The following is a 14078-nucleotide window of genomic DNA, read 5'->3' on the forward strand; positions in this document are numbered from 1 at the left end:
ATATTCCTTTCCTGGTCTCGTAGAGTTTTATTCTACGTGTGCATATTTTAGTAATCAGCTGAAACTCATGAAGTTCTTTCTCATTCTAACCTCCTTCCTCTCTGGTTCTCTGATCACAAATTCCAGTTTCCTCAGCCTCATTAAACTCTGATTTTCTTCTAAACTCAGTGAGGCAGCCATAAACTGCTTGAGATCTACCTCCTGTGCTATATTCCAGAATGTTCCTCCAGGCAGAAGGTCAGGGATTCTGGGGTTTACCTCAGTTGTTTGGCTTTTTTTAGAGATTGCAGTCCTGTGCTGCCTGTTGTTCAATGCCTAAAAACAGCTATTTCATATATTGTATCCCATTTTCTAGTTGTTTATGATAGGATGGTAAGTCCTGTTCCAGTTACTTCAATGTAAGGAGAAGTCAGGGATGACATTTTTTTCATTGAGCTATCTAAATTACTTTTGCATCTGGCAATCTTGCCAAACACATATGAGCCATAAGAGTTTTTCTACTGATAATGTTGGATTCACTATGAAAATGATTATAATCACTTATAAGTAAAGACAGTTTTTCTTTTTCTTTTTTAAATTTCTGTGTTTTACTTCTTTTTCTCATATGGTAGTATTGGACAGGATACCCTATGTTATATTGTTTAAAAGGATAGCATGTATCTTTCGTTGGCAATCTTAATGGAATATATCTGAATTTTTTTTTCATTAAGTTTAGTTTTTCCTCACATTTTTGGTATTGAGTATTTATCAATTTAAGGAGAGCTTTTTAATAGCACCTTTTATTCTGAGTCAAAAAATAATAAGATGTTGAACTTTATTAAAATCATCCTGGACATATTGAGATAACTATATAATTTCTTTTTGAGTATGTTAATATAGCAAATTACATTACTAAATTTTCTGAGGTTAAGCTATCTTTGCACTTTGACATATACCCTACTTTGTCATTATTTATTTTAGCTACATTGTTGAATAAGGATGGCTAATATTGTTCTAGATATTATATTTTTTATTGTAGTTATCGAATTGTTCAAATGAAGCATACTCTTCTCATAAAATAAATTTAAGACAATGTTCTCCTTGAATCTGATTGCTACTAACGATGACTCCTCAGTGATGAGTTTTGAGTATCTATTAGGATGAAAGAGCATGAAGAGCTGTGGGTGATGAGTGCTTTGCCTTTCTGCTTCCATTTTATTGTTGTGAGCACCTCAGACAGGCACACCGTGCATGCGAACAGAGGTACTGGGCCTGGGTTCTTAAGTGTATGCACCAGCTCTGCCTCTGAAAAGCTATGCAACCTTACAAAAGTTATTTAACCTCAATTTCCTCATCTAGATAATGTGAATAAGACTAGTATCTGCCTCACAGGGTTGTTGTAAGAATTAAATAAGGTGATGAATACAAAGCACATAGGCAAGGGTAAGGTGAGTTACTGCATGATGATAGGAGCCATGATTTACTGACACTTACCAGTGCCAGGCCCTGTGCTCAAGGCTTTTCGTTTAGTTCTGCATTTAGCTCTCCCAGGAGTCCTGAGAACAAGCATACATTTTAATCATGAGGAAACTAGAGTTGGCCCTTGAACAACACAGGGGATTGGGGTGCCAACCCTCCCACCCGCGCCCCTGCAGCCCCTGCACAGTCAAAAATTTACATATAACTTTTGACTCCCCCGAAACTTAACTACTAATAGTCTACTGTTGACGGGATATCTTACCGGTAATATAAACAGTCAATTAACAGATATTTTGTGTTATATATATTATATACTGTATTCTTACAATAAAGTAAGCTAGAGAAAATGAAACGTTATTAAGAAAATTATGAGGAAGAGAAAATGCATTTACAGTACCGTATGTATTTATTGAAAAAAATCCACATGTAAGTGGACTCCTGTAGTATACATTTGTGTTGTTCAAGGTCAGCTATACATTATAGCCCTTACCATGGGAGAGGCCTACAGGTAAGCTCTCACTTTCTCTGTTGATGGACATGGAAGCTGATGTCCAGAGAGAGGTGATGGCTTGCTCATGGTCTTTCTAATTATAGAAACAGTCCTGTTCCAGACTGAGTCCACAGCTTTCTTTGCTTTCCCCTTCTATTTCTATTTTACTGTTAGGCTAAAAAAAAAAAAAAAATTTAAAGGCAGTCTTCACCATTTCCTTAGCAGTTGGAGGCCTTTGTGGGTCCTGAGAGTGAGGCCTAACACTGGTCTTAAATGGGCGTGTGTGTGTGTGTGTGTGTGTGTGTGTGTGTGTGTGTATTGTCCCTTCCCAGAACAATTCATTTCATACCTTGAAGCCTTGTGCTGGGTTTTTTGTTGTTGTTGTTACAAACTATCCCCATTTCACAAGTAGCCTCAAGCAACAATTAGTCCTGCATGTAATTTCCGAATCAAATGATAGGTTTGAGTGAGAACTGTGCAAGCAGTTTGGAAGCAGATGTAGCCTGAGGTGAAGTCACTCCCTGTGTTCAAGGGGAGACCAGGAGGGAGTGGAGGGGAAAAGGTGGGTGCACAGCCCGATATATCGGTATATGGTCCGGAGCTCTGAATTAGGGGCTAAAAGAGTGGAGACCCCGTGTTAGGCACAATAATTACCCCAAAGACGTCCACACTCTAATTCCCCAGAATCTTCAACTTGGCAAAAGAGACTTTACAGAGGTGATTAAGGTTAAAGACTTTGAAATGGGAGTGCCTTGGATTATCCAGGTGGGTGCAATCTAATTGCATGAGTCCTTAAACGTGGAGAACCTTTCCTGACTGTGGATAGAGAGGTGTCCTGATGGAAGACGGGTCAGAGAGATGCAGAGCTGCTGGCGTTGGAGATGGAGGAAGAGAGCAATGAGCCAAGAATGCAGTGGCCTCTAGAAAATGAAAAAGGCAAGGAGGTAGTTCTCCCCTAGAACCTGCAGAAGGAATGCAGTCCTGCTGACACCTTGATTTTAGCCCAGTGAGACCCATGTCCAAGTCCTGTAAGATACTAAATTTGTGTTGTTTTAAGCCGCTAAGTTAGTGGTATTTTGTTACAGCAATATGGACAATGAATACAGCCTGGCTCCGACTATGCCTTTTACGAGCCCTGACACTTTGGCTGTGCCGCTGAATTCCCTGTGAGCCTCGGTGCCTTCATCAATAAAATGGGGACATATTCATTTTTTATAACCTAAAACATTCTAGGCCTGGTCAGCCCACAGGGACAGGTGAAGTTAGTTTAACTATAAGATATAAATGTGTGACTCTGCCCCTACCTGCTGCATCAGCAGGCACCCCACTGGCCTCCTCCCGGTGAACCTTCCTGGAGGACAAGGGCCATGACATCTTATACTCTGGGAAGCAGCCTGTACCTTTCTGGTGAGGTCCCACATGTCTGCTTCAGCTCAGCCCAACTGAAAGAATGGACTCTGCTATCAGTCAATCTCACAGCCCATACAGCAAGCCCCGTAAGTGGTGCTCCAGCCTCATTGCTCACTGGGATCACGGGGGAGCCCTTGAGAACACAGAATCCCAGGCCTCATCCCAGACCCGCTAAATCGAAATCCCCATGAGACCCTGCAAACTATCATTTTGCAAGACATTAGGAAATTTGGGAGAGTGAAGATTTTGTCTGTGTTCTTCTTATACAGGTATGCCTTGTCCTATTACACGTCACTTTATTGTGCTTTGCAAATGTTGTGTGTTTTTTTTTTAACAAACTGAAGGAAAAACCTTACACCAGCAAAATGATTATGACTCACTTTGCTGTGGTGGTCTGGAATCGAACAGGCAATATCTCTGCGGTATGCTCGTAGTTATATCATTTTTATATCATCAGGGGCAAATCATTTGTTCTTTTGCGGGTCTCATTTTTGTAATGTATAACCTGAAAGTGTTGAACTAGTGATCTCAAAGCTTCCTTTCATAACTAAAGATCTTTCAAGGACATTGTATCTTTCTTTTATTTTCCAAAGACATCTTACGATTTTATCCCATCTCGGGGCCATTGTGGCAATTGTCCGCTTTCTCTGTAGGAGGCTGTCATTGTAGATTTGGGGTCCTGGAATGGATCTAAACTAAGACTATGGCATGGCCCAGAATTTGTTTTGAAATATGTAAACACATATTTAGTTTTTAAAAAGGTAAAATAAAAGCAACTCCACGAGACATTCTGATGAAAATTCAGAGATGAAAACCAATACCTGCAAACTGCAAAGGTGCAAGTCGGTGTGCCAGGCATGGGGGAGGGCCTGGGTGGGGGCGGGGTGGGGAACCAGAAATGCGGAAGAGTCAACCTCTTTCATCTTCAACAAGTATAAAGTCAACCCGCTCTGCTCACCTCCTTAGGTTAGTGTGGGAAGCCAACAAAGTGGTCTACTTAGATCATTCTATAAACTGTTGAGTGGTACACAAGAGTAAAGAATTCTGCTTCTTCTCCCTTCTTGAGTGTAGACTCTTAGCAGGCCAGCCTTCTCAGACAAAGTTGCCATTTTAAGAGAAAAATGAAGCCCAGAGAAAAAGAGGTGACTGGTTCGGAGTTATGATAACCTTCTCTCCTGATAATCAGAGTTATTCATCTAGTTATGCCCATTATATTAGTCAGGATAGGTTAAGCTATGCTACAGTAACAACCCCCAAATTGCGGTGATTTAAAATAAGCTTTGTTTGTCAGTCTTTCTACAAGTACATCATGGGTTGGCAGGGGCTTCTGTTTGCTATAATCATAGAGGGACATAAACTGATGGAGCAGCCCTCATTTCAAATAATGTAGGTCACTGTGCCAGAAAGAGCGAGAGAGCTTTGGAGGGTCTAGAACTCATGTTATTTTTGTTCACGCTCATTGGCAGGAACTAATCACAAGGCCGGTCCAGCCAACTATACAGAGTAAAAGAAAGTACAAACCCACCACGTGCCTAGATGGCAGAGAGCTGAAACTTTTGGCAAACAGCACTATTGCTAATCACACTCATCCTGTAGGTCTAGTTCTCTCCATTCTACATCCTCAGGAAAAGCGTTCCTCACCCCACAGACTGTATTATGAAAGTTCTATTTGACTGGAGCTTCAGCGTACCTTCAACTCTGATCTCTCAGCATTTTGTGCACACCAAGATCGGTACTTCATCTTTGAACCTGTGACATCTGGCACAAGCATGGGTACTGAATCAAATGGGTGTAGAATAAATTAATGCTGCTTCCAAATATACATGATATTTTATTTAATTTTTGTTTAATAATTATAATATACCATTACTATTATTTAAGTGATTTAAAAATTATTTAATCCCTAAAAACCTCTTGTGGTTATAACTATTGCTTTCCTTTATCTTATAGTTGAGGATGCTGAGGCACAGAAAAGTTAAGTAACTTCTCCAGGGGCACAGAGCTACCCAGTGGTGGAGCAGGGACTTGAATTTATGTAATCTAACCCGAGCATCCACGTGCATAATGCCTAGACTCTGCTGCTTCTTGTTGCCCCATCAGGGAGAGAGGGCTACCGCTGAGGGCCCCTTACCACTCTGATTCAAACCACTCAATTCAGTGCTCAGCAGGCCTCCATTAGGGCTCAGCTCCAACCCCCGCTTTTGGGGAACATCTTAGACTTTACACCAAGTTCTCTTTTCTTTCAAAATTTACCTATCTCACAGTTCCACCTTCCCTCGGGGGCTTGCCCTCTAAAGATCTGATGACTTCCAGGGAAGCTGGGAGGTGCCAAAGATCATTATTTTCCCCGTGACAGTTTTGCCCAAGGCTGGCCCTGAAGCAGATAATCCACCCATGGCAGGTTGGTGGCTGCAGGCAGCTCGGTGCTTTGCGATGCATACATGCACAATCTATGCAGCTGCATTCGGAGCAACACCATCTAGAAAGCAGCCACAAAGCACCTCATTGAGGCTTTGCTTCTTCATTTCAAGTGAGGTCCTCCTATGAGGAGTCCAGGACACCATAGGATTGCAGGAGGGATGAGAAACTACAAGCATTCTGCTGTCTCAATGTAGTCTCCTTATAACTGGCAAGTGGCTTTTCTACCTAGAGTCCTCAGAGGCCATTTGCTGGGGTCCCTGATCCACAAGCTCTTTCAGCTCATGCTGAATTTTTCAGTGGGAATGCCATTGGGTTAGCAAGTGAGGTTTCAGAGGCTGAGAGCAGTACCCACATCCACCTGGGGGTTCCTGGACAGAGCTGTGAGAAGCAGGTCTGGTGGACATAAGAAGCACCGACACATCCAGCCTTTACAGCCTGCACTCTGTGCTGGGCCCAGGAGGACACGGAATATACTGGGGATTCTCCTCACTGACTGTCAACAAGTGCTCTCTCCTAAAAAAGAATTTAAAAAAAATTTCTGAAAATGCTAAAGTAAATTCTGTTTGTGTTTTTTCAAAAAAAAAAAAAAAAATCCTCCAAATTCCCAAACAATATTCAAACATGACTTCTTTGCCACTCTGGAGCAGGAGAAGGAACGTCAAGTTGTAAACGAAGAGAAAAAGGGAAATATGAAATTAGAGGGAGCCTTCCAGATGCTGGTTTGTTGGAGGAGTTTGCCAGGGAGTGTCTTGCTCTGGCCTGAAGGTGCCACAAGATGGCAGCATTTCTGAATGTTCCAGATCCACCCAGGGGCCACCTCTCAGGGTGCTGGAGTATCTTGGCATCCAATCAGAAGCACACCCTTCCTAGTGTTCAGGAGGATTAAGAGTCCTGATCAGAATGTCCTTGTTCTCAGCCAGAGACGGGAGAAAAGAGGCCCTAAGCAGAAGGCCTGGATCTCCATGGTGAACATTCATCTGTTTCAACAAAATCAGCATTGAACCCAAGTGCCTGTTGGCCAGAGGCCACTTTGGATTTGGGGCTGGATTGTCTTAGTTTATCTGAGAAATGAATGCTTATTTGGCCAGATGTCGTATGGAGGCCGAGGAACTTTACAGTGTGTTAGAAAGTACATCCTCACAAACCTCAGTTCGTGTGTTCTGGGGACTTTATTCTGCATAACCTGGCACTGATACCAGCATTCAGATTCCCGCCACAACCTCTCCCACCACCTGGATACCTGTACCATCATTTGGCGTGAAATAGTAGACAGTTTTTGCTATTAATACTCTTCCTGGTATCTGTTTTACACACCACACCCTCTTTGTTCATTCATTCATCACTTTTAGTAAATATTTATTCAGCACCTATTGTGAGCCAGGTGTTCTGTTCCATCCTGGGGATACAAGAATCTCTATTCTGCCATCATAAGTTTTGCATCCAGTCAGGAGGTAAGGTGGACAATTAATTAATCACAATTACAAAAAATGCTATGAAAGAAAGGTGCTGGGTGTTATGGCAGGGATTCTGGAAGTCTCCACCATTTATTAGCTTTTGACCTTGGACAAGCAGCCAATGGACTTTGGAGGGTCCCTGAGATTTTGCAAGGGATAGTCTAAATTACATTGCCGACAGCCTCCGTCATTGGGAGAATCCGACTAAAACTTTGCCCTGTCGAGTTGGTCTTTTCCTATCTTAAGCCTTACCCAGTTCTCTGTTTTCTTACGAGTTCTATCTCTCTATTACTTTCCAGCCCTCACCCATGTTGGACATTACAGAAATCTCAAAAGGACCATTCCAATGGGCTCATCCTTTGCAGGGAGAGGGCGAGTTGAGCTAGTGGCACTTCCACTGCCCGGCTGAAGAGAGGCAAATCCAGGGTGGAATTGGGTCCTTGTTTTCCTACACGAGATTCGTTGTTCCAAATGGTACCATTTAGGCACCACCAACTCTTGAGCGGCCACGCCCTTTCTTACAATTCACACTCACACACTCGATTCCCCTGGGCACATGTTTTTGTTAATTGGATGAATCCAGAGTTCACATGTGTTGCCTGAACGTGACATCGTGTCATATTTATTTATTTTTCCCCCCGACTATCCATACCACTGCCCCCTTTAGAAACCCACTCTCAATGAGTGGCATGAAAAACAAAACAAAACAAAATCCTCACTTCCCCTGAGAGGCCTGAGTCCTGGGGAGCTGGAGCAGAGGAGAGGTTTTTTGCCTCTCAAGTTCAGCAGTAAAAACGACTTTCTCCTTTCAGCTGTTGTTCCCTGATGTGACTCTGTGATCAGTATCAAATGCTCGGTAGCAAGAGTTTCTGTAGAGCCTTCTCAGCTAAAATAGATTTAACCTGCCCGCGGCTCTTTGTGAGGGAACAATGGAGGTAACAACAAGGAGCTGCTACATTGTTCATACGTGAATAGTCCCGATTCTAGGTATTTGCTGTTGGGCCCTGTAGATTACCTGCAAAGAATGTCCGGCTCCCTCTGTTGAGAAAGGTTAGGCTATAGGCAAGCAGTCCAAGCTGTTTCATGGTAATGAATCAATAGGGTCTGCAATTAATGATGTCTTATTTCAAAATGGTAGGGGGTCACCTTTTGAAATAGGGTCTGTTTTTGCCTCCAGCCTAATTGCAGAGCCTGGGGTGTCTCCTAGTTGAATGGGTCAACATTGTGTGTGAGCTAAGGGGTTGCAGGCTGGAGGAAAGGGGAAGAGGGTGACAAGCAAGGTGGCTTAGGGGGCTTACTTGGGCAAGCTCTGAGGGAAATGAAACCCATATGTCTGGTTATTAGCATGTGGCTTGGAACCAGGTAAACAGCAGAAGCTGGTTGGAGGGGCGAGAGCATCTTCTGAGTTTTCCATCCCCAGTTTTTCAACTGGGCAAAATCTTGATCATCAGAGACTCTGGCTACGTGGCTGTGGATTAAGTCTTCAGGGACCCATGGTGAGCACAAAGTGGTGCTGGCAAAAAAAGAATCACCAGGTATCATTTAGAGATTATGCTGGCAGAAGGCTTCGGGTCCAGCGCTTTTGAATCCCAGCCATTGCACTGTCACATTTACCAACAATGTGACCTTAGGCACACTACACAACCTTTCTGAGCATCCCTGTCTCATCTGTCCAACATGGATATTATTGCCTCTTTTCAGGGTTCTTGCAAAGAAAATGTGACCCCCTGCTGGAGACTTAATAAATGAGTATGGTAGATGAGGCTAGTTTACCTATCCTCCCCTCTTCCTTACAAACACAATCACAGTTTTGTTCAGGGTAGCAGTATAGTCAGTCAAGAAAATCCTGATTACCCAGTATCCCTTGTATTGGAGCGGCCATAGCACACAGTTCTGGTCAATCAAAAATGGACATCTGCTGAGTAAGTCTTCCGGGGAACTATTTTTCTTAATTTAAAAAAAAAAAAAAAGAAGACACCGATTTCTCAAAAGTTTTTGCCTTTTTCCCTGCTCTCTTCTTCCTTCCTGGAATACAATGCCTGGAAGTGTGGGAGCCGCCATCTTGCAAGCATGAGGACAAACATCAGGTGCTAAGGAGGGCAGGTCAGAAGGATAAAGGTCAGGTGAAGGGGCTGGTTAAGTTGTGGAGCATCTGTACCAGCCCTCAGCTGCCTCCCTCAGGACCTCTTGTCAGATGAGGACACTAAATCTTCTTATGTTTAAGTCACTGTCACTTGAGCTTTCCCTTACATGCAGCTGAGCACAACCTCTAAATGGTACCTGGTGAGTATTATTTCTTCAGGCTGACAAAATAAGCCTTTGGAAACTTCCATGGGTCCTGCCTCAGGTAAGGGGGTGTAATACATTGGAAGGCATATGACCTAGTCTCAGGACCTCACTATCTTCCCCTTTATCTGTTGACCCAGGTACCTGAGCTTTTTATTTACACAAGCTTCCTTGCTTATTATTAAATCAAGGCTTCTGGGGAAGTGGAGTTAAATTAAGGAAGATCAGAGGCAAAGATAGCCACGTGACTGCAGAAATACCTGTCTGCATCATATAAGATACTGGATTTAATCAACTCCAAGAACAAAGGCAGTGCCCGAATGAAGAAACTGCTTGCCACAGCTGGCTGCAGCAACCCTACCAAGCACAGGAAGTAAATCTGTGAATCAACAGGCCAAAAATCATGATAGTAATAAGTTTTGAAAAGCCTTGTCCCTAATAAAGAAGCCTTTGCTGAATTCTCATCCCGTGGAGAAATAGCCAAGATTATGGGGCTTACCCAAAGGGACTTAGTGGGACCTTGGGAAAAGTGTAGGTACACCTTAGTTAAGATTGAGATGGGGCCCCTTGACCCAATGGGAGAGCTCAGAGGAAGCCTTCTATTGACCTTTGAAGATCAAGTTACTGGTCCACAGCTCTGGGCATTGTGGCTTAGAGGCGGCTTCTCCAGAATAGTGGAGTAAAATGAGTCACAAATGAGCTAATCACCATGAATGTTTTGGCTGAAACTGCCAGTCTGACATCCCTCCTAATGGCTGACAAATGTCAGGGTGACTTGTGTGCTTTTTTTGTTAATTGAATTGGTTAATTAGGTCCCAGAGGCCTAGCTGCTAATTATGAGCTACAGCCGAATATGAGCTTAAAAAAAAAAAAAAAAAAACAGATGCAAGGAAGTTAAAACAAAAGAGAAAACGCACACACGCACACACACGCGCACACACACACACACCAACTCCTTTGTGTTCTTTACGATTTGTACTGTTACCTTCTCTTAATTTTTGACCTGCCACATGTTACTACCTTCTTGATGTGTTCAAAAAAAAGAGGGCAAGAAAAACTCCAATTCTGCCTTTTTCCATGAAGAGCATCTGCTCAATCAGTGCCTCGTTCATTAATTTTCTGCCAATTAGCAAGAAAAAAATGGTAGCTGGGGGAGGGGGAGAAAAAAGTCCAGATTTGCAGCCTGATGCATTACCTTGTGAAGATGGTGTTTTCAAAAGCTGCACATTGCCTCCCATTTGGGTAAAGAGGTGGTTACTGTCTACCAGGCCCAGTAGTGACTTGTTGAAGTTTACGAAAACTTTTCCAGAATTTCAGAGAACAAGCTCCAGACACAGAGCAGTCTGCACTGTCCCACTGAGGAATAGTCTTCCTCAACGGTACATAAAGTGCCTTCTAGCTCATAGAAAACTCCAGAAATTTAGTGCTGAAGGTGAGTACCTCCAGGAAGTATCTCTCAACTCTCAATCACACGTTCCTGGTGTTGTCTTTGGTTTTTACTTCCTACTAGGGGAGAAAACATTGAAAGTTTCAACTCCTCACCTTCGGGTCACACTGCTTCTGGGAGCTGGCAAGCCCCAAATATCTGATAAACTGGTGGGTATTCTTTGGTTGGTAGGAGAGGAAGGATGAACAGAAACAGGGAGAGAAACTGAGGCAGGGGAGAGGAAAAGGAGAGGAACTCAAAGGACTTTTGTGACAGAATCAGATATTGCTAGCCCCTGAGATTCTGGCAGAGATATTTGGACAGCACTCTTGTGGGCTACCAGAGTCTGGGATTCTGAAATCATGTGGCCACAAGTTTGGGGTCTTGAAGAATGTGTATGACCCAGATACCACATGGGATCATCGTACCCTGAGAGATTTAGGGGAACTTGACTCACACTCTCAATTCAACAGTCTGCCCTTCCAGCTCAGCCACCAAGTCCAGAACCCTCCTCCCAGAGTCTTCCAATTCCTATTTTTCTCTGATGAAGACCTGTGCATCTGCTCTTGGGGTGATGCCTCGGGTTGGCCCCAACCTGATTTTTGGTTCCTTGCTGTTTCCAAGGCCTCTAATCATAACTTTCCTTAAGACTTGAGAGGGAGGGACCGTGACCCACACAGAGCCTTCTGCCATGAGCTTGTCTCTCCCTCAACACTCGAGCACCTTTCATTGCTCCTCTCCCAATCTCCTTGTGAGAGCCCTCGAAATTTAGACTGCTGCACCCAACTTCTGGCTCATGGTCACTGAAACATGTGCGCAGAAAGCTCCAAATTAAAAGAAAAGCTGCATGTTTCACAGTGATTCCATGTGAATCTCTGCATTTTTACTCATAGATGCATATATTTGTGTGTGTGTGCGTGTGTGTGTGTGTGTGCGCGCGCGTGCATGCCAGCCAGAGTTAAAATAACAACTGACTGCTTGGGTTCATCCTGAGCAAAGCATCTCTGAAGGGTTTTCAGGAAATCATGGTAAAAATCTATGGGGATAATTGGTGAGGTTGATTATGCTGGAAAGACATGACAGTGGCAGGCAGTACAGCACACTGGTCAAGACCATGTCTCTGTGCCCTGATGACCAACGTATACTTTGTGGCCTTGACACTTGCTAGTTGTGCAACCCTAGATCAGTTACTTCAACCTCTTTGAAACTCATGTTTTCATCTTTGAAATACAAATAATAATAGTACCTATCTCTTAGGGCTGCTGTGGGGAGGAAATGAGATAAGGCATGTAAGCGATTAGAGCAGTGCCTGACATGCACCAATTACTCAGGAAAATTAGCTACTATATTTGCTTTCCTCTCCTACTTCAGTCTTTTAAAATCTAAAGTCCACAGAAACATCAGCTACACCAGGATCTTATCTTCAGTATCTTTAACTTGGTTTGCTTTGCTTATGTTTAAATTATTCTCAGATTTCCCTAACATGTTTGGTAGAGTGGCTTCTGCTGTTCTTTCTCTGAGACTGGAGTTTTTATGACTCTTTAAGCCCAGAGAGATATCAAAATTCTCTTCACGTTTATTTGGGCACTGCTCTACCCTCAAGGGTCTGACATAAGACTCGAAGGAGGACTGCGGGGTGGAGAAAAAGGAGTGTTAATGTTTCATAAGAAGTTAAATGGTATGCCCCATCATACCATTCATACCATCTAGCACTTTCTATAGAATTCCTATAGAAAAGACCTGCCTCCTATGCTCTCTGAGGGAAGAGAAGCTAAGTCCCAGTTCTCAGAGCAGGGAGCCCAGGATCTCTTTGAGTGTCCCCATTTCTTTCTGCTAGAGAAACCCCACAATTAGTCCTGAGTTTCTTTCGTTTCATCATCAGCTGAAAGGGAAGATAACTGGGCCACTCTGTAAGGAAGGGTGATTAACTGGGATAGTGCGCCCAGGACTGAGGGGTCCTTGGGCACAGTCTTTCAGTACTCAAAGGAGGAAAGTCCCAGGCAAATCAAGATGAGTTGGTCGCCCTCTTGGAAGTCAGATATTTAATTGTTTGTTTAGCAGTCATTGCAGTTGGGGAATGCGCTAGTCCCAAACCACCCAGGAAGTTAAAACACTCAATAAAAACCCAGGTCCTCCGAGTGCATCAACAGATGCTAAACATGTACACGTAGCTTGGGGGGATCTGAAGGCAGAAGTCTTAGAAACACCATTTCTCAATTACATAAAACAGAGGCTGTGGGACTCACCCCCTTGGACGTTGGAGTCCCAGGTGGGAACTTTGGAAAATGAAGTCCTGAATTAATAACGCCACTCCCCACAGATTACATTGTGGAACACGGAGAGAAGAGAGGAGATGTGGAGGCGACAATAAGACAAAAATGGAAAACTCGTAAGGTGCTTGTGGACAGCACCCTCCAGAGCTACTCCCCGAGGCAAGTCAGCCATGTTCTCACATCCTGACGCCTGTGCCTACAAAGCTTGCCCTTCCCGAGTGGAGTGATTTTTCTAACCCTGGCTTGTAAGTAAATGGCTAAACATGCTTCCTTCAGATTTGCAAAGAATACTGCGAAAAGAAAGGAGGCTCGCATCTCTCCATAGAAGGTTAAGAGAGAAAACACGAATTAGGGCAAGAGAGCTAACATGCACTGAGCATCTAATATAGGCCGGTCCATGGATTACACAATATTTTCCTTTAATTCTCAGAGAATCTTGAGGGGTTAGTGTTACGATTTCACATCTGAAGAAACCAGAGCTCAGGAAGGAAACTAAGTGTTCCAAGGTCACTTAGCTAAGAAATGGCAGACCTGGGAATTGTAATAATTATAATGATAATAATAATTTAATGGAATTAGCCAACATAATGGAGCAACAGTTAATATGTATTAAGTGTTAGGTCCAAGTACTAGGCTACAATAGTCTTTAATGTTTAATTCCATTTAGTGCTCGGTCTTCCAGGTTGGCAGCACTTTTAAATCCATTCATCAGCTGGGTATATTAAGGGTTAGAGAGGTTGTATAAATCGCTAGAGGACACCCAGTCAATGGGTGGCGGGAAAGGACATGGAACCTCTGTCTGTCTGGCTCCAGAAACCACTGCACAACACGTGTGACCCTTCACAGCTCACAAACACTCT

This window comes from Pteropus alecto, unplaced genomic scaffold (assembly GCF_000325575.1).
Source record: "Pteropus alecto unplaced genomic scaffold, ASM32557v1 scaffold177, whole genome shotgun sequence".
Lineage (NCBI taxonomy): Eukaryota > Metazoa > Chordata > Mammalia > Chiroptera > Pteropodidae > Pteropus > Pteropus alecto.